Genomic DNA, 21,962 nt, shown 5'->3' on the forward strand with positions numbered 1-21,962 from the left:
TCAAGCTTTCTCTTACATTCCTTCTTACTTTTTAATGTGCATGTATTTTCATGCAAATGGAAAAGTACCATTCCAAACGTCTCTTGGTGCAATATAAATGTGGGCTAAGAAAGTGGTAAGTGCTAGGGGCAGCTAATGTGGGAACGTCAAGGAAGGTAGGAGAGGATGTATTGTTTTGATATTATCCTTCCTCACTCATGCGAGTGAGTAAACAGCAGAGCACATTCCCTTTGCAACTTATTGGAAGCAAGCTGATGATTCGCTCGAATCCTTTTATGAAGCAATCCAGTCTGGATTGTTCCTGGTCCCGTAAGTTTCCCCTTTATTTCCCTCTTAAAATAATAACAACGCCACATGGTCTTCTTTAAAAGTAAGAATTAAGTTTTATTCACACTCAGTTCACAGTAGTAATCTGAAGGCAGGCTTTATCTTGTAGCTACAGTGAAAAGAAGTCTGAGCTACATCTCACACTCTGCTTGTGGGCTCCACCCTATGTGAAGGTTGAGCTGCGTGCTGGCTAAGAGCCAGGAGAGTCCAAAAGTAAGGGAGTCAAGAGACCAAGAGAGAGATACTTGCATGGCCAGCTTTTTTACCTGGTCAGCTAGGGTCAGGCCCATCTATCTGATCCCACACAGGGGGAGGAATCTCCAGAGCAGGAATGACAGGAAGTCCTCCCTGTCTGGAGCCACATTCCCATGTGTCCATTCGAGGCAAAAGGAAAATGTTGTACTTGACTGCTCTAATATGAATACACCCCATAGCTAACAGTCAGAGGCACAGGATCCAACTCCGAGGGGCCAAGGTCCATTTGGCCCTCCCAATAAAATATTTGAGGGGGCCTGGACCCCCACAGTTGATGGTCATTGCCATTCAAATGATGTGTGTGTGCTGCGTCATGTGATGGATTATGCAGGGCTTACCTGCTGCCGCTAATATTTCATTCAAATTGGCGCCCCTGGTGGAAGGCAGTAATGCTTCTGAATACCAGTTGCTAAAAACCTCAGGAGGGGAAAGGACTCTGGCCCTCAAGTCCTCCTTTGCACGCTTCCCTCAGGCTTCTAGTTGGCCACTGTGAGAAGAGGATGCTTGACTAGATGTCCGGAAGAGGCCCCAGAGGCCAACTTCAGTCCTCCACTAGCAGCTTTTTCAGAAAGACCTAGCCTCATTTTACACAGATAATGCAGGTTTACGGAACTTCTTTTTATACTCACACCAGGAGAAAATGGCTTATCTTCCATCAAGCCCTGTTTATAGTTAGGAAAACAGAAGATGATGCTTCACTGCTTAATCTAAACCAGGGCTCATCAGAGGCCCTGGAATTGGAATGATTTGGGTCTATAAATATAAATCGCAGATTGAGGACAGGCATAAAACACAACTTTAATCTGCGGAATCAGTCAGCAATCTCAGACCTTCCTCTGCTCCAACAGTCCCACTGACCTGGGGCATGTTCACGAATTACTAATTTCTGAGAAAGGGTTGAGCAGCGTTCCAGATAAGAGAATGTCTCTAGACTGCAAACCATCACTTCAGGAACCAGTTTCAAAAGATGCTATTAGGCTGCTGACCTTTGCTTCCATGCGTTATGTGGAACTCTTTTTTAATCCTTTCTCTGCATTTGTGACTTGGATGGAGAAAATTGCCTCTGAGTGTGGGCAGAGTGCTCTTTCTCCACCACTGAGGGCTGCTTCAAACATCACTTTTTCATATAGATAGATAGATAGATAGATAGATAGATAGATAGATAGATATAGATTATAGATAGATATAGATATACATATTAGATGTTCAGGTGTCCACTGAAACATGCAACTGTGAACGCAACAAATGTATGAAACCATATAGGTACACTCATGAAGTAGCTATGAATGGTTGTGTGTCTCTGGCACCATTTCAGTTGAGCGCATACCCTCTAGATGAAGGTTAGATTCACCATTGCCAAATGCATGAAGTACCTTCAAAAACCATAGCTAGGCAGTGCTATTTTTCTATAAAAAGAGGTGCTGGAACTCACCATGAACGTCATTCTCTTAGAACAGCAATGGCGCCCACCTGAGAGGTGCCAGAACTGAGTTCCGTCAAGTTCTGGCTGGGGGAAAAAAAAAGCCCTGCTAGTGAGTCCATGACACCTGAGATTATTTATTATTACACCTGAGATAACTTATTTACATCCTGTTTTCCTTCCGTTAGGGTTCAAGGCAACACACTATACAACAGCCATGTGAGGAAGGTGAGCCTGAGACCACAACAGGCCTAAGTTCAGCTGGTAAGCTTCATGGCTGAATGTAGATTTGAACCGAGGTCTCCCCAGGGCTTGTCTGGCACATTAAGTGCTTCATCACACTGAAGCTGTGTATATTTAGAGCAGGGGTAGGCAACCTAAGGCCCGGGGGCCGGATGTGGCCCATTCGCCTTCTCAATCCGGCCCACGGATGGTCCAGGAATCAGCATGTTTTTACAAGAGTAGAATGTGTCCTTCTATTTAAAATGCATCTCTGGGTTATTTGTGGGGCATAGGAATTCGTTTTTTCTCTTCTCCTCCAAAATATAGTCTGGCCCACCACATGGTCTGAAGGACGGTGGACCGGCCCATGGCTGAAAAAGGTTGCTGACCCCTGATTTAGAGCATCCTGAAGAATCCTAGGCCCTGTGATTTGTTAAGGGTGCTAGGAATCATTATTCTCTAAGGCCTAAACGATAGCTCCACGATTCTTTGGAGGAAGCAATGCGCTTTAAATGTGTGGTGTGCATGCAGCCATTCTCCAATTAGGGAGCATGGTTTTGGATCAAGCATCAAGGTCTGCAAAATAATAAAATTGTACTGCAGAAGATTGATTGAACTTCTGACTGCAGGTGGGGGAAATGATTTACCGGGAAACAAAATGAGGCAGAGCCTGGGAAGAAGGGATACAGAAAGCACAAATACTGAAGGCAAGGGGAAAAATGCTTTCTACTGTCACAGTCTGAAAGCAGTTTTCAACAGACTCCGCTTCCTCCCCTCATCCACGGAAGGCTGTGTTCTTCTAGTGCTTTCTCCATTTAACGAGATAGGAAACCCAAGACACGCAATGTGAGGCGAAAGAGGAGAACCATTTCTCCCTGGGACCGTCTTCCATGTTGAGGGAAATGTAGGATGTCCTGGCAGGGGTCTCTCCTGGCTTCAGTTCAGGGAGAACGTCTAAACTGGGGACGGCATAGTTATCTGTAATTCAAAGCCCCCATGAGGCGAGTATGCCTCTCCTTGCTTTTCACCTTCTGAAGCCTCTCAAAGTCAGCTCTTACACATGCTGTTTCTATGGAAACGGCAGAACGGCTTTAAACCCATCCATGCTGCAGTGCTATTGGACGTGACTCTTCTGCACTGATCCTGGCCTTCTCTTGCTTGCCTTTCCCGGTCCCAGTTCAACCTGGCAACTGTGCTCTGCTTTCTTTTTTTCATTGATTCTTTCCTAGAGACCTTCATTCCCTGTTTGTGCATCCTTCAAGTCCAAAGCGGGAACAGGGCCCAGTACTTGCAGACCTACATTTTTGAACATTATGGATCGACAGTCTGAGAAGCACAGCATGGGACCAAGAAGACAGTCAGGGGCTGTTGAGACATTCTACATTGAGGTTTGAAAGCATGTGCTTGGTTATATTAAAGATTAAAACACAAGAGGTAGCCTGACAGCCACAAGGCACAATTCCCCATGGTAATTGCTGTTAGTTTAAACAGAGCGTTGCGGAATTGGGTAAGATGGCACAGCCCACACCAACAAGTGTGGTGCTACACCTTTTTGTAGCCTTTCCTAGAGGTCCCTTCCCTGCTCTACTTTCTGCTTAGTGCTGTAGGAGCTGAGGGGAAGGTTCTGTCTGGCACTGTCCTTGCGCTCCTTGACTTCCCTGTCAATACTCCTTTCTCCATCACTGACCTTAAGAACATGAGACAAGCCTGCTGCATCAACCCAATAGCCCATTTGTTCCAGCATCCTGTTCTCACAGAAGCCAAGCAGATTCCTGTAGGAAACTGGCAAGCAGGACACAAGCACAATAGCACTCTCCCCCAGGATGCTTCCAGCAATGGACACTTCTGAATATCCATGCCTCTGACAATGGAAGCACAGCGCAGTCAACATGGCTAGCCGTCAATGACCTGGCAATCCCCTTTCTGATTGTTTCAATTGCTTGGAGATGTGGTGAAGAATGAATGTTACAAGAATGCTTACCCTTCTACTTCCTACTGCTTTTTTGTTAAAGGGGAACTTGCATTGATAGCTCAGTTGTTCAGAGTGTGGTGCTGATAGTGCCAAGGTTGCCAGTTCGATTCCCGCATGGGACAGCTGCATATTCCTGCATTGCAGGGGGTTCAGCTAGATGATCCCCTGGTCCATTCCAACTCTATAATTCTGTGATTCTATGCCTCTCCCATGGGAAAATGCGAAAGCTTCACAAGCATCCAGGGCCTACAGGTCTTCCTGCACAGGAGAGAAGAGAGCTGCCTTATCAGTTGTTGGAAGATGCAGCACAGACTCTGTAATCCTTCTGCTTTGAGTGGAAACTCCTTTACTGCTAAGGAGAGACATTTAATAATAATAGTGATTCTCTCCATGTGTACATGCTACGTGGCTACTTTTCTGATTTATTTAGCTTTTCTTCAGCTGTATCCATGAATAAGGCCCAAAAGAAATCAGAGACCCAGGAAATGGTGCAGTCCCCTCGGAACATTTCCCTATGGAGCTAGTCACAATTGCTGCATAAATCCTAGATGTGTGGTTGAACTGCCAGAAAAAAAGCTCTAAATTCTCCATAGCACCTATCAGCACAAGGGGGGGAAGAAGCCTCATCAAACTCTGTACAACTGTGGCTTCATCTACACATTTGTTTGTCCCATGACAAGAAGTCATGGGTCCAAGAGGCTGGATTTTTTGTCCCACCACAAAACCCGCTGTTCACTGCTGAATCGGAACAAACAACAAGCCACAGAACATTACTATTCATTATATACCGCCACCCATATATATTGGGCTTTACAAAGAATGGAGTCTGTTTCCCAAGGGCCTTACAATCTAGATTGTCCTTTGCTTTGATTCAACAGGGCTGCCCTTGCATTCTTGTAGGGAGCGCTAAGAAAAGGCAATCAATGGATGCAGAGCCCCATTGGCAGAACAATTTAGATCAGTGGCTCCCAAACTCCCTCTCCCACCACAAACCACTTGAAAATTGCCAAGGGTCTCAGCAGCCACTTAAATGAATTCTCTGCCTTTGTAGCAATTGCACTGCGCTGTGCCAGATGCTGTATGATTTTGTGTTGTTGCAGACAGGCCACCGGCTACCTTAATGGACCTTGCTGACCACCAGTGGTCTACAAACCAGTTTGGGACCCCCCCCCCCAATTTAGATTGCTGTAATAAGAGAAGGATGCAAACCTCTCTCTTGAGATACAAACAATGTTTCTTGGAGGTTACTGTAGTAGCTGAGGCTGCAGCAGTGAGTGCGATATGGGTTGTATAATATCTAGCCAGGTGCCAGGTGGGGAGTGCATCTGTTGTATTGAAATCAGTGCTGTCTGTGTTTCTAATAGTGACATCAGCAGCTGGTTATTTCACCCCTGAGGCTGCTTCTGCTGCGTAGCGAAGAAGATGCATACCACGTGCTTGTTGTTGTCCCAAAGGACGGCCTTTTGTTGGGGCATTGCACCATTAAGCCTGGATGATTTCTGTCCCTTGCTGCTTTTTAAAGTAGGCTTAGGGTGTTTGCAGCTCTGTGCTGGTGGTAAGTAGGCAAAGATGTTTCAAGATGGCTGAAAGAAACATCGAGCAAGGAACAGAGCAACCACACAGTGCCTGTTCCCTTATAAATATGGAGTGAATTATACGGATGGCAGAATCAGAAAGTGATGGCCTTTCTGAACACTCTTTTTTAAGCTTCGTTAAGGGGGGGGGGAATCAATATAGCATTTTATACAAACCTTCTCCCAACCCTGATGTGCTTTCGGCTTCACTGTCTCAGGCTGCATACACACTGCACATTTACAGCACATTACCTTTGCCCCAAAATATTGGAAACTGTAGTTCACTCCTCAGAGAGCCACAGTTTCCAGCACCCTTAACAAACTACCATGCCTAGGATTCTTGAAGTGTGCTTTTAGATTTATGAAGCATACACTCCAACATTTCTCTGATGAAAATAGGAACATCCCATACCATACTTATAATTTACTATTTATACCCCACACATCTTACTGGATTGCCCCAGACACTCTGGGCAGCTTCCAACATATATAAAAACATAATAAAACAGTAAACTTTTTTTTTTAAATCCCTATACAGGATTGCCTTCAGACAGATGTTTTCCCCATCAAAAACTCCCATCAGTCTCTTTCAGTATGAAGGGCACCAGATTGGGAAGTTTATTTTGGAGGGGGAGGGGAGAGCATTGGAGGCTTAAATTAGGGTTGCCATATTTCTTAAAGTAAAAACCAGGATACCCCGAAAGTTGTTGAGCTATTTTTTACAAAACGCCAACCTTCCCCCCCCCCATGCTATTTTTCAATTGAGTTGCCTAAGATCCAGCACTGCCTTTTGGAAATTCCCCCCGGACATCAATTCTGCCTTTGAAATCCCAGTAATAATAAATAATAATCATAAATTTTTATTTATACCCCACCCTTCCCAGTTCAGAAAACCCGGCTCAGGGTGGCTAACAACAAATTTAAAACACTTAATTGTAATACAACATAGAAGCAGCATAAAATACAGTATAAAAGCATGAATGACAATAAAATTCAAAGTTCAAAAATCAATTTGGGGGAAATTCATCCAATAAGCATTAGATAGTCACTAGGGCTAGCTGGCTGAATTAGTCCTACTTGGGCCAGCGAGGAGGCCAGGGGAGAATTAGCTGTGGGGTCTGAGAGAGGGTAATCTTCATAAAAGGGGAGGGGGAGGGAAGAGAAGGGAAATAAAAGATCAGGCTGGATTCAAATTAAAGGCCAGGCGGAATAGCTCTGTCTTACAGGCCTGGCGGAAGGATGTTAAATCCTGTAGGGCCCATGTCTCATGGGACAGAGCATTCCACCAGGTTGGAGCCATCACTGAAAAGGCCCTGGCCCTGGTGGAGGATAGTCTGACTTCCTTAGGGCCAGTAATGTTCAGGAAAATCTGGATGTATGGCAGCCCTACTTAAATTGCATTTTGTAGTATCTGTTTATTCAAAGCCCTTTAGGCTGAAGGAGCAGAGAGAAAAATCTCTGCTTGCTCCAGAGATCCAAAGCAGCTGCATCTATCAGCCAGGAACCTCTTTGCAACATTCCCATTTGGAAACCATTTTTTAACATCAAGGGCTGGGCATCCAGTACTCCTATCTTCCCCTATTACTTTGAATTCTTCACCTGAGCATAGAAATCTGCAGCTGTCCCATAGCACAGATGCACAGTGCACAGTGCTCCTTTCCCCTCCCCTCCCCTCCCCTGCTGAACTGCTCAGACAGGAAAGAAAAAACCACATGCCTGAAGGGTTCTTTGGAAAGACATTGCCCAGAATACTCCCTGCTGTTTTTGCCCTGCCTCTGCAGCCTTGTTTATGGCACGGATGCTGGCTCAGTCCACAGGCTTTGACAAGATGTATTCAGATCCATTCCAGTCCTGGAGATCTCCAATACTACATATGCACATGGTGGTTGATGTTGCTTTGTGACTGCTCTGACAGCTCCTTCCTTTTAAATGCATGGGTTTGCAAGCTGGAGTGTTATTAATTGCCAAACAGCCTGCAAGCGCTATTATCGTTTATTCTGTAAAAGTTGTTAGCTCGCTTACTTTGGAAGTGTCCAGCTGTGTCCCAAGTAACCTTCCTTCATTCTGGGAAAGTCAACTGAGTACAGTATAAAAATTCACCTGTATCAAAGCTCGCTTGTTCACTAGACAGTGACTGCTGTCTGATATTTGTCCTGAGTTTTTACTGCTTGGTAAAAACTGTGTCTCTCCTGAATTAATAGCATCCATTAATCATACAGTAATGCCTCTTTGCTGCATCACAGACTACAATTCAAATTATTCTCCTCCAGCTGTGGTACTGCCCTGCAGGATGAGGGCACTCCTAGGTCAAGTGGTTGCCCAAAATCCTATGTACACTGTACAAACAGTGAAGAATTCTTTGTTGGAAAAAGATGACTACTCGCACTGTTCCTAGCTTAGCAGAGATTCTGTCTCACACCTTCCAATGCTGTGATATTGGTTATGACAAATCAGATGTACAAAATAAACTGATGCCTTATACTGGACCAATTTCAATTGTTTAACTAAAAGTATAAAATTTTACCTGTTTTATAGTTCTCAAGCCAGTTTTCAAGTTCCAGATTTCACTCTGGTTGTGGGAGTGACCTAATTCTTCCTCCAGGAAAGCTTTGCTTCCGACAGAGCCGTTTGCGGTATTAAGACATGCTAACTCAGCACACCTAAATCTGTTTACACACTATATTTTTAAAGCACATTCCAAGCATGCACACACACACACACACACACAGAGAGAGAGAGAGAGAGAGAGAGAGAGAGAATGAATTCTGGTCACTGTGGTTTACCCCATACAGAGTTACACTTCCCAGCAACCTTTAACAAACTACAACACCCAGAATTCTTTGAGGCTAAAATGTGCTTTTAATGTGCTTTAAAGGTATAGTGTCTATGCAGCCTGAGAGGCACAACCCGCAGACGGCTGTCATCCCTGTACTGGTTCCTGCTAGCATAAATTTCATAGGACAGGCATGGCGTCCTCCAAATAAGGGAACATCCTTCAAACATTGTGCAGTACATTTGTACCTCATGTTACAAATGCTTCACGTTACAAACACTTCGGGTTACAAACTCCGCTAACCCCGAAGTAGTACCTTGGGTTCAGAACTTTGCTTCAGGATGAGAACGGAAATCACGCACTGGCGGCAGTGGGAGGCCCCATTAACGAAAGCGCGCCTCAGGTTAAGAACAGTTTCGGGTTAAGGACGGACCTCTGGAACGAATTAAGTTTGTAATCCAAGGTACCACTGTATTATGCCTCTTTTCAATTTTATTCTATCGCAATGCTGTGCCGTACACTTCTGGTTCAGCCAGTGGCGTAGCGTGGGATGTCAGCACCCGGGGCAAGGCAAGTAATTTGCACCCCCTAACCCGTGGATTTGTGCCCCCTATCCCTAACCCCCAGATGTTGCGCCCGGTGCGGCCGCCCCCCTGCACCCCCCACGCTACGCCACTGGGTTCAGCACCTCCTGACCCAGTGATTGTGACCTTGGTCTCAAAATGTGCTTGCGATCTCTGCAGATGGCTGCCCTGTACTCAGCACTAACTGGAACACAGAACCATGCTCCTGTTGACGCTGCCATTTGAGGGTGGAGAGAGATGGTTCTCACCCTAGAAGGCCTGATGGCATTTTCATTCGTGTCACAGCTGGGGAGCTGGTTCACACATGCACGGCCCCATCTTGAATTTTCTCCATGTCTATACAATGACTGGCCAGCAAGAAAAGGAACTAACTCCCCTGAAAAGATACAGAATTTCTATCTATGGTGCCAAATCTGGCTCATTCACACACCCGAGTAATAACTGCATGTTGCAGTCACCCAGTGATAAGGCGGACTTGTGTGCATCGATCAGCCCTTGGCCTCATGCCGGTCAGGTGCATGTACGAATGCTGCACAGAAGTGCGATGAGGGAACCATTTTAAAAATGAATGGACATTAATAGCTAGTGCATATTTTACACCCACTGTACAGGTGCAGAAAATGAAGAGGGGAGAAAAGATGTATCTGTCCTAAACATAGTTCCCTCCCAGTCTCATTGATTTTAGTGACCAGGAACTAGGCACAGCCTCAAAGGAAACTCCATAAAATCCTCCCTTCCCGATTTACTATGTACTGTATGTTCTTTGCCTCAATACGGTTAGACTTTGAGCTGCTGGCTCAAATGCAAAACAAGCCCAGTTTGTGATATATATAAGGGAGGAGAGGAAAGGCAGTAGCTTGTTGGCAGGAAGGCAGAACCTTAACAATATCAGGCAGCTGCCATTTACAAAATGGTCCCCTGCAGTGCCTGGCTCCATCCCTGGAGCGCATTGCCTTCCTCTGCTTGTGACCTAATCTCTCAACCTGCTCCTCTTCTCCTCCCTCCCTCCTCTCTCTTTCATTTCAGCATCCAGTCACTCATCACTGGTGGCCTGGCAGGAGCCTGTTAAGGCAAAATCAGACCCTCAGCATCGATCCATCAGAAGCCATTCACCCTATGCTTTATGATGAAACACACACAAAATAATAAATTGTGTGTGTGTGTCTTCTACATTGCTTCGGCTTCATGGTGACATCTCTCTGCACCTCAGGGTGAAATTCATTGAGAAGGGCTGTTTGCGATGGTCCTATCTGGTAGAGCGCTTTCCACCCATCTTGTAAGCTTGCTTTGTTTTTTCTTCCCCAGGGTGGGGATGTTTTGTCAGTACAGTGGTACCTCGGGTTAAGTACTTAATTCGTTCCAGAGGTCTGTACTTAACCTGAAACTGTTTTTAACCTGAAGCACCACTTTAGCTAATGGGGCCTCCCGCTGCCGCCGCACGATTTCTGTTCTCATCCTGAAGCAAAGTTCTTAACCCAAGGTAATATTTCTGGGTTAGCGGAGTCTGTAACCTGAAGTGTATGCAGCCTGAAGCGTATGTAACCCGAGGTACCACTGTATTGAGCAGTGACAGCCCTGCATAAAGAGGACTAGAAGGCTGACAACAACAGCAACAGTGATACCAGGAAAGGCAAGGGTAGCCACTCCGTCGTCTGTCAAGGGCTGGGGGCTGATGGGGGAGAAACAGAAAAAGAGAGAGAGAGAGATTTCCAAGTAAGCAAATCCACCAGAACACCAAACCTCGCTGATAGACCGGAGCAGGGTATCTCTGGGCAGAGAGTTAGGGACACGTTTCTTTCTCAGCTTTGCCAGGGCACGTTGGGAGGGGAGGCAATTACTTGCTCTCCAACACGGTATCGATCGATCTGCTGCCGCCGCTGCGGCATATCGGATCTCAGGCCACGTCCCCGCTGCTTGTGGCTCCCCTCCGCCCTCTATAAATCCCCCTCCTCCCGCTCCCTCCGTAGCAGCACGTGGCTTGCAGCCAGATGAGGCGATGCAGGCATATCGATCAATCTGCTCGCCCGCTCCGTCGCCATGGCAACCCCTTGGCTGCTGCTGCCCCCGCCGCTACCGCAGTGCTGTTTACCTGGCTCAATTTATTCTCCTCAGCAGCCTCTATTCCACTCCTTCAGTTACTGTTAACCTGGCATGATATTGACAAAGTGCTCAGCAGATGGGGGGCGGGGGGGGGCGTGTGTGTTGTTTTTAGCTGTTCATTCTGTGGCGTCTGGGATCCTAAGAGCTTGGATCCGGGATCCCATGCCAGCAGAGTCAGTCTTTAAAAAAAGACTCTGTGAAATTGGTGCAGTGTCTGTATATAATCTTTCTGTGTCTCACCGGGACAGAATGTTACTATTTGGAGGGAAGAGCCACAGTTTAGTGGCACAGCCTCTGCTTTGCATTGCAGAAGCTTCCCTGGTCCAGTCTCCTGCATTTCCAGAACTCCCTGTAAAACCTCTTCCTGTGTAGATTACGTAGTTTATTGTTCTACAATCTGCATTGGATCCCTGTTCATTCTGCAGCACGGTTCAAAGTGCCGGTTATTAAGGCCTTAGTTTGGGCCCAAGGCATTTCTTTTAGGGTTGCCATATTTCAAAAACTAACCCCAGTTCCGTTAAAAACGTGGAAACAGGACTGGAGAAAATAGCAACAACGTATGACAAATCCTACCAATTACATGAGGCATACCTGTTCCTCTATAAACACATACTGCTGCCCTGGTGTCTGCTTTAGTCATCGTTTTGTTTTGGTCCTGTTAGGCTATGCCCACCAGACAGGGATGGGCCAGAAAACTCTCCTCCCTAATTAGCCTATAATTAGCCCAAAAGCTTCCTGGGTACTGGGGTGTGAATAAGACTAGAATCACAACACACGGTACTCTATCATGATCTCCAAGGCAGCTAGGTAAACTTTATGTGTTGCTCTTACCAGACAGATCCATGCCTGCACATGGGCCCCCACGATGGATTCACATCTGGGACTTGCAGCATGTAAACTGGGAGCTGACCCACTTCACTGGGGCCCTCCCTGCAGCCTTTGTGCTCCCGACATCTGTGACTGGTTCTCGGGGAGCAAGGGAGAAAGAAATTCCTTATCATGGCACATCTGTGGCTGAGTGGTTAAGAAATGAGGGAGGAGCTCTCTGGCTTTTGTCCCTGAAATTTCCTTCCTTCCCTCCTGGTGGGACTCAAACTCCCATCTCCTGCTCCCCAGGCCTATGCAGGAAGCCACAGGATAATGCCGTGTGAGTCTCTGGCTGCCCTTGTCACATGCCCTGGCCTGTCCCTGCTTGGCAAAAGCGTCCTTCCCTCCCTGGGTGAGTCTTGAATCCACCCCCCACCCACCCCCAGGCCTGTGCTTCTTCTCTGCAGACCTCCTGCTCAGAGATGGATGTGTGTGTTGTGTTATGTGGGCTCTTCTTCCTTCCCTATGTAGGTTGTATTTCAAAGCAGTGCTTCCCAGCAGCATAAGGGGATTTGAATCCCAGTCTGGAGAGGCGCCTCGGGACTGGCTGTGCTGGCTGATGGATTGGGGTGCTGCGCTGTGGTTTTGCATATTGTGCTGCAGGGGGGGTGTTTCTGTCAGGACTACATTGGCTTCTTCCATATGTGGGTGGCATGTGGGTATCATCACTCACATGTTTTCTGACAAGTGGGCATTTCCAGGGATGATGGTGTGTGTGTGTCATTTTACAAAGCCAAAAGTGAGTGATGACAGCCCTTCCCGCCCCCTCTCTCTCACACACAATCACACCTCAGCTGAGCAGTGGGCAGTGGCGTAGCGTGGGTTGTCAGCACCCGAGGCAAGGCAAGTAATTTGTGCCCCCTAACCTGTGGATTTGCGCCCCCTAACCCGTGGGTTTGTGCCCCCTAACCCTAACCCCCAGATGTTGCGCCCAGTGCGGCCGGCCCCCCCTGCACCCCCCACGCTACGCCACTGGCAGTGGGACTCTGCAGCCACCTCACCACTTCCACATATCTCAGATTCTTCTTGCCAATTATCTGATGACTGCAGGGTGATTGTGAGGGGGCAGGGCAGAGAGATTTAACTGTTTCCTCCTGAAAACTTAGTAGAAGCATGTGGGGCAATTGTCATCAGGTTTGCAGTGGAGAGGGAAGGGTTAAGTACCTCCCCTGCACTGCTCATTTGGTCAGTGGGGAGCAGCTGGGCAGCCCCCCTCTCTTTCCCCAGCTACTCTGCTATTCCTGCAGGACTCTGCAACCTGTGATGAGGAGAGGGACAGGCCTAGATGACCTGTAGCCTCTATCCTCACCCACCAGCCTAACTGGTGCATAGGATTCCTCTGCTTGCTCTTTAGATGTCTCTGTTGAACCCTTCCCTCAAAGGGTACTTTTTTAGAGCCTTACAAATAATGCATTCTCAGAGACATACAGCAATAGGCACTTGGAAGCCTCTCCGCTACAAACACTGCAGGGATGCTGCCTATAGCATATTCTTGGGTAGCAAAGTCCCATTCAAGCCTAGCCTACAGGGTGTGCTTTTTTCATTTCAAGAATGCCACTGAGTACTGCCACTTGCCAGTACCGCTAATGCATGGCAGAAATTGGGTTTCCCACTAGGATTTGGATTGGCCCAGCCACTTCATTCGTTTTTTAAATGTCCTCTTGCTTGGGCCCATTAAGTAAAACAAAGTTTGATAACGCTAGATAGAAATTAGAAACGAGCTGTTCTTAAATTGGATGATCATACGAGCTCCTTTCATATGATAGATATGGGAAATGCAGCCCGTTTAATCTTCACTTGCAAAAATGGCCTCCAACCTTTTTTTAGCCGCTGGCTCTACTACAGAGCAGTGCTGTAAAACAACAACACCCCCTCGGCCCAATTTGCTTGTCTTGCTGCACTAAGCTGAGATACACCTTCTACTCCAGATTCCTTTGTGTGCAGTTTTATTTTCCAGAATGTATTGAGTCGACTGTCTGGGTAGCCGCCCCCACCATCCAAAACTCTTCAAGGTTGGGGTGGTATTTGTATGTTTGTGTGTGCATGTATGGGGGGGGGGGGGAGACTCCTGCTGGGCTCCCCAGACAGGGAAATGTGCATCTCTCCTCACACTGCTCAGGCTGCAATTTCCGGCAGACATTTGAGGTCCTCGACATCTGCATAATGTGCGCTGGTCTCCTAGCAACCGGGAACAGCTGTCTGACATTTCCAAGATTAAACTGTAACTATACACGGCTATTGCCAAGAAGCGGGGGCTGGGGGGGGTGAAGGAGAAAGGCCTTTCGCTTCCTGGCTCTTTCCAAGCTATTTATGTTTCAGTCATTTCCCGCTCAGAGGAAGGAGGCTCCAGCTTTTGAGGTGCGGCCACCATTGCGGCTGAGGAGGCAGATTCTGCACATACATGTTTTTGTTGCAGAGGGATTTCTTTTAGGAGGGGCAGGAAAGGAGGCCACGAAAAAGCTCCACAAGCAGATTCCCCCTCTCCTGCTGAACCACAAGCATAGAAATCATAGAAATCCCTGCTCTTCCCCTTTTGGATTCCTACTGTTTTGACAGCAGTCCTCCTTTGGAGTAATAGGTGTAGTAGATGCTAGCTGTCCCCCACATTAACTCTTTTCAATGACAGCAGCATAACCGTATAAATGTTAGACCAGAGGTTCCCAAACTGTGGCCTGAGGACCACCAGTGGTCCATAAGCTCCATTCAGGCATGTCTGTGGATTTGTGGTGGAAGCCAGGAGACGGCACACACATTGCATTCAATATTCAGATTGACTTTTAATTGAAGTTTGCATTTTGTTTGCGTTACAAATTGCATTTTATTGCATTACAGTTTGAATTCAAATTGGAATACCATAAATTGCAACGCATAAGAAATAAAAGGAGCAATAAACTTACACTTAAAAACCATACAGCATCTAGCACAGTTGGAACGACCATTGTTGCAGACGAATTCTTCAAAGAAACAGCAGTGAAACATAACAGCATAAGGCACGCTCCAGTTCTAAATGTCTTTAGGCTGTGATTCTTAGCACACTTACCTGCAGGTAAGCCCCACTGAATGCACAGGGACGTACTTCTGAGCAAACGTGCTGTACAAACTTACTTGGGAGTAAATCTCATTAAAGCCCAGACAGTGGCGTAGCAAGGTCAGGTGGTACCCAGTGTGGATTTTTTTGGTCACCCCCCCCCATTGAAATTGCGGGACGCGGGTGGCGCTGTGGGTAAAAGCCTCAGCGCCTAGGGCTTGCCGATCGAAAGGTCGGCGGTTCGAATCCCCGCGGCGGGGTGCGCTCCCGCTGCTCGGTCCCAGCGCCTGCCAACCTAGCAGTTCGAAAGCACCCTCGGGTGCAAGTAGATAAATAGGGACCGCTTACCAGCGGGAAGGTAAACGGCGTTCCGTGTGCTGCGCTGGCTTGCCAGATGCAGCTTTGTCACGCTGGCCACGTGACCCGGAAGTGTCTCCGGACAGCGCTGGCCCCCGGCCTCTTGAGTGAGATGGGCGCACAAACCCCAGAGTCTGTCAAGACTGGCCCGTTCGGGCAGGGGTACCTTTACCTTTACCTTTACCATTGAAATTGAAATCTGTCAAAGAGAGCCGTGCAGGCAATCACAATGTAGACCCTGCCTTCTCCCCCTTCCTCCCTCCACCCCCCATTAAAGAAAGCCGCGCAGGCGATGCTGTTGCTGGTCCTGATCCTGCCTTGCCTCATCAGAGACAGCTCCTTCTCGCCTCCCTCCCTCACCCCCAAACCAGCGTGCCTTGGCCCTTAAATGAAAGGCAAAAACAGGCGCCTCCACGCCCTTCTTGGGAGTCTGCGTCAGCCCCAGAAGGACCCTGCTTTGCCCTGTGAGCAGCACAGCTTTGACCACGGCGTGCACGGCCACACAGATCCACACACAGCACCTGAGCGAGGGCAAGACATGGATGGGCAGGGAGAGCAGGGTCTAGCTGACTGTGCATGCGCCTGGCCACAGAGGTGGGAAGGGGACATGTTGGCATCGCGATGCAACTCAACCCCACTCGGTTCCACTACACAGGCAGCGTCAAGTTCAGCTGGCATTTTGTCACCCCCCTCACAATGGCACCAAGGGTGGCCAGCACCCCAGCACCCCCCTTCCTACACCCCTGAGCCCAGATTGTCGGGGCTTGTATAGCTCTGTGTGTGGCATATGGAAGTCCAGATTGTAAATCAGGGTTTGTTTATCCATGTGCCATATCTACCCCATTTAGCTTTTTTAAAGACCAAAATGATTTTCTGCTTACTCCTCATCCACACAGTCCTTGCTAGTTGCTTCAGGTGTTTTAAGGTACCCAAAACTCATTCAGTCCCCAAATCGGGTGGCTCTTCTTGTCTTTAAAAAGGACCTCTTCTTCCTCTGAGGTGCCACCAGTGCAAGAAGGTCTTACAGCTCAGGAAACAGGAATTCTTCCGGTTTTCTAAGACCTTCTTGCAATGGTGGCACCCCAGAGAGAGCAGAGATTCCTTTTAAAGGCGACAAGAGAACTTCCTGCCTAGTTCCCTCTCCCCTCCCATTGCTGTACAGTGAAGGGCAGAGATTCCCCTGCTCCACTGCTGGTTAACAGAAGAATGAGAGTGCTGTCTGAATGTGTGTTTCTGTTTGACTTGATGTGTTTGTGTGAGTATGCCTGCCTGCCTGCCTGCTGACAGAAGAGGTGACAAAAGAGAGAAAGGGAATACCGTATTTTTCTGTCTATAAGATGCCCCCCATGTATAAGACTTCTCCTATTTTGGGGGACTCAGATTTAAGAAAATGGGGGGAGATGGCCCAGAATATATGACACCCCCTAATTTTTGACATTATTTTTTAAGGAAAAAACCCTACTTATACATGGAAAAATACGGTAGTTATGCTCACTTTTGATCTGGCTTCTACACTACCCACTGCCAGCATACAACCCTTAACAGATTACCCCTGTTGGGGTACTACCCCCGAAGGAACATGATCCTTGCAGTAGAATCTCATTCATACCAAAGGATAGAATCATAGAGTCGGAAGGGACCCCATGGATTATCTCATTCAACTCACTGCAATACTGTACAGGAATATGCACCCATACAGGGATCTAACTTGTGACCTGGGTGTTGTCAGCACCACGCGCTAACCAATTGAGCCAACTAGCAAGGCTAGTGCAACCTGTAGCACTGAAAAAACTAACAAATGCATTGTGGCATGACCTTTTGCGAATTGGAAGGTATGTGAAATGTTATCTTCAGCTGGTTACACTCTATTCATAAATTGGAAGGGGTGGGATGAGTTTGTCATGAAATACAAAAGTAGAGACAGGGTCTCATTAGTGGTGGCTCCATGATTACAGCACTTCCTCTCAACTGAAGTGCAGACAGCTCCATCAATACAAGCCTTTAAATAGATTTTTAAAAATTCAATTTATTCCAAGTAGTTTATTCTTAAGGATATGATGCTGTTATTTTTTTTGTTTTTATTGTAAAACACTGTTGTTTTAAAGAACGGCTTTTCTAGACAATTTTGGTGGCATTTGTTGCTTCGATTATATATATATATATATATATATATATATATATATATATATATCATAGAATCATGCATAGGGAAGCCACTTTGACAAGTCTGTGGCCTATAATATTTTTTTTAAAATCACCTGCAGATCTCAGACCTCTGTAACAGTTGTGAAAGTGTCTGCATGTAAAATTATATCTATATATACACCATTTCCACCGGACCTCATCAAAAATGGCAAGTGAACTATTGGGTGCAATGTGGTCAAAGTAATAAGCTCAAGGGGGACACTGACTTGAGACCAGCTCAACTTGTTGCACCAGTTCTAATTTAAACCAGGTGAAAGATTCATGCACGTAACCAAAGGCTGAAGTTCCAGACTTTATTTTAAGCCAAATAAACAAAGCCTCTGGTGATGCAATTCCGTGTCCCCAGCCCACCCTGAAACCCAGTGAGCTGTTTTCCTTCCCAAAGGCCAGAAGAGACAGTCCATCTCCACCCCGCACCTGCTAACGCTGAGCTCTGTTATTGCTCTGTAATCATTGACTAACTTCACATTGGATTTGTTTTGCTTTTAATTCTTTTGCTCTGTTTTTAAGCAAACAAGAATGGAAAAGCACGCGCTCTGTGCACAGTTTGGCTGCAGCTGTCAGTTCCTTTTGGCTACTCTCTAGTGCCAAGGGCAGCAGGATCCAGGAATTTATCTGCTGGTGCCAGCAAGAAATCACTGACCCAAACAAGGGAGTCAGGAGGACTTGGGCTGGAGTTCTTGCCAGGGATCAGCAAGCGGCCAGAGCGGGAGAGGCTGCTGAGTCATCACTGTTTCAGCTGCTGCAAGCCTTTCCAGGGGACACTGCTCCTGCTGCTGCTGCTGCTAAGATTCTTGGGAGCTGACTGATTGCTCCTTCTATAGTCATGTAAAACACACATGCAAGTCAGAGGAGTAAGAAAATACCAGCTGGGTTTGGCTTGCATCAAGGAAACAGCTTGCTGTCTACAGTTGGCCAATCTCTGTCTGCTCTTCCCCCGCCCCCTCAGGTATCCTGGGACTACTGAATCTAGTGCTGGTTCGAAACATGGGGCCTAAAGATGGGAGGATAGCCTTGAACTCCGGAGACCGAGTTCAAATTCCATTGCAGTAATGGGATTTAAGGGATAATAACTTTCCCAAGGCCACTCGTTGGGTGGCCTTGGGCAAGTCATGAGCGTAATGGAACACAGTTAAGTTTCCTGAAGATCTGAAAAGTCATGAGTGAAAGGATATGAGATGGGCAAGAAAAAATGCTTTGCTGGATCAGACAAAGTGATCCTTGCCACATTCTGAGGTGTGAGAGGCTCGGAAAAGGCTTGAGTCACACTAAGGAAGAGCACACTTGAATTGACTCGCAGCATTCCATAGGGTCATTAGGATAAATCGCTCAATCCTGGCTTTTTAAAAGGCAAAAGTAATAGGAAAGCGCACAGACTCCTTTAGCAAAGGTGTTCCTGTGGCCATTTAACAATCGCCTCTTTGTTTCTTTTACGGACTTAGCTTCAGTTTTCGCTCGCTTTCTTTTGGTATGCCTTTTGTCATACCAACAGTTATTTGGACAGTGCTCTGCTTGAAACTGGATATGCTGATCTGATGCTTCAGGAAATTGCTGGCTGAGGTCACAGAAGGGTAGTGGAATGTTAATATTGGGCAGAATGAAATGATGCTGAACCAATACACACCTATTTACCTCAGAAAACTAGTGAGTTTTGTTCACATGCTCCGATCAAACCAAATCTGGCCTGAGAAACTTGGACCAGGCTAGCTGGCTTTATTTGCTTTTGTTAGCTTCTGATAAGTTTGCTTTCTTCAGTAGACTGGAGCTTACCATGTCTTGCTCAAGTCAACTGGGCATACCTTATGAAATTACTTTCCCTGCTGTCGGAGAGCCTGCAGCATGCATGCCTCTTGACCTATCAAGTTCTTTGCAATTACTATCCTCTAGTATCTTTTGATGAAGGTTCTATATTTTAAATAACTGGGAATTTATATAGGAGCATGGTAGCATACTTTTGACTCATGTGCTATACATGGTGTAATACTTAGCATTCCGTTCCTTTCTGACCCTGGATGCTATAAAGCATCTTATTCATTTCCCCTACAGATTCAGTCTCTTTGTTCTTGATATCACAAGGGAGCAGAGAGATTCACAGATGAGAAAAACGTTTCACACTCTACGTGGGGCTACCTTTGAAGATGGCTCAGGAACTGCAGTTGGTGCAAAAATGAGTCCTCAGTGCAGCTTGCAGCATGGAATGCATGCCTGCAATGTTATTCTGTACAAATTGTTCTTGGGCTCAATTCAGTGTACTGATGTTTGCCTTTAAAACATGAAATGATTTGGGGCTTGGATATGTAAAGGACCATGTCAAGCAGTAAGTGCTGCCCTTCCAAATAAACATAGGCAGATGGGCATGGAAGACAAGCCCTTCGTGGCAGTGGAACCTACAAACAAACAAACAAATCTGGACAAATGCTCAGGTCATCTGGTAGTTACTCTAGTCTCCTGCATAGCACGTAATCTGGCCCCATCTCTGCTGTTGGCCTATTCCAATATTTCAAACCTCCTACCCATTTGTCCCCCGGGTGGACCCTCACCCCTACTGCCCCTCCCCCATTCCTCTGCTGGATCTGGGGAGGCAGAAAATACTTTCCCTGCCACACAGGGCACATCTAGACATCTCCATATCTGTTTATGCCTTCGGGCAAAAAGGCTTTTCTTCTTACGTCCTTTTATGAAATCATGCACGCCAATTGGTACATAAATAAACCAACGCCTAATTAATAATAAAATTAATCACCCCTGCTCCTAATCTTTTTGTTTGTCGTCTTTGATTTCCCTGCAGGGCTGCAAAGGGCTTGGAGTCAAGTACTGCAGAATAATGTTTTTCTAACCTAAGTTCGGTTTAGCAGTTTATCCACATCCTGGGTATATGTGATGGACCTACCAAAAACAATTTAAGGATGGAATACTGAGGGAGTCTGTGTCCCCTCTAAATTTTAGATGAAGTACAATCATTCCTTCTTCTTGAACTCTTTGAAGGAATGACCATAACAAACAGTACATTGTCTCAAATAAATAGTAAGAGGCAACAGAAAACCCATGCGATAGCATTCTCTCCCACCCCCCACCTTAGTGATTGGGATATATGTTCATCTCCTTCATTTATGGAATCTCAAATACTGACATTCTTCCCCAACCTTTCAGCACAACAGTTTTCTGTTTGGGAGTGTTCCCCACCCAAATGTGTAACATAAAAACTTATCTCATTCTGATAAACTTGTGTGATGCCATGACAGATACCCTCTATTACTGTATTCTAAGGACATATTAAGAAACAGATGGAATCAGACTGAAGGTCCATCACATTCTCACACCAGATGCCTATGGGAAGCCCACAAACAGGACTTGAACACAAGAGTCCTCTCTCCCCCTGTGCTCTCCAGCAACTGGTTTTCAGAGGCATACTTCTCCAACCGTGGAGGTAGAATATCTTGGCTAGTAGTCATTGATAGCCTTACCATCCAAGAATTAGTCACATCCTTTTTTTTAGACCTATCCAAGTTGGTGGCCATCACAACATCTTGAGGAAGTGAACTCCATAGTTTGTGCTGTGTGAAGAAGTCCTTCCTGTCCTGAATCTTCCAACATGCAACTTCACTGGTTGGTCCCAAAGCACACGACGCCAACTGGAATCGCTTCAATCTATATACTTGTTGCTACTCTCAGGGAATGCTTAAGGTTAGTGAGACAGGACTTACCATAGCAGAAACCAGGACAATACTGCTTCAGCAAGACTTGTTCTTCTATATATTTGGCAATTCTGTCTTTAACAATGCTTGCCACCAGTTTTCCCAAAAGAGAAAGCTAGCTAGCATGTAATTTCCCAGATTCTCCCTAGATCCCATTAAAAAATTTGGTGTTGACCCCTTTCCGGTCCTCTGGTACAAGTTACAGGCTTTTGTTTGTTTGTTAGAAGATCAGCAGTTTCACATTTTAATTCTTTAAGTAAAGGTTCTCTCTTGATTTCCATTGTGTCAGGGACTGCAATCACATGCAAATGCATGCAATGCATGAAATAATTTTAAGAATCCAAAACTATTTTGTAAAAATAAAAATTGAGGACTTCTAAGCACTTAGCAAGCCTTTGTCTTACTTAGAAAACGACATCTAATTCCAGCTTCCAATTCTGTGTTTCTCTCCTTGATTCCTTAAGAGTTTGGCTGCAACTTCTAGGTGTCAAAAGATCAGCAAACCACGGCCTTGACTGTTTTGATGGCTTGCCTAGAGACAGGGTGAGGGTGGGGTAAAGGGAGTGGAGAGAAGCCCTGAGTA

The 21,962-nt window shown here is 46.3% G+C and overlaps 1 long non-coding RNA gene across 3 annotated transcripts in view; it reads left to right on the forward strand.

Moving 5' to 3' along the window:
- LOC309538859 overlaps positions 1-21,522 on the forward strand; it is a 94,967-nt gene extending 73,445 nt beyond the window's left edge. For 2 of the 3 annotated variants that reach the window (XR_014222407.1, XR_014222408.1), the window contains one exon: positions 10,154-10,364. This is a non-coding gene — a long non-coding RNA (uncharacterized lncRNA). Of the gene's footprint in view, positions 1-10,153; positions 10,365-19,730 lie in introns of those variants that run through there. The other variant, XR_014222406.1, reaches the window with a different exon arrangement.
- Positions 21,523-21,962: the final 440 nt, after the last annotated feature.

Source organism: Podarcis vaucheri, assembly GCF_965113315.1.
Source record: "Podarcis vaucheri genome assembly, chromosome: 1".
NCBI classification, from domain to species: Eukaryota; Metazoa; Chordata; class Lepidosauria; order Squamata; family Lacertidae; genus Podarcis; species Podarcis vaucheri.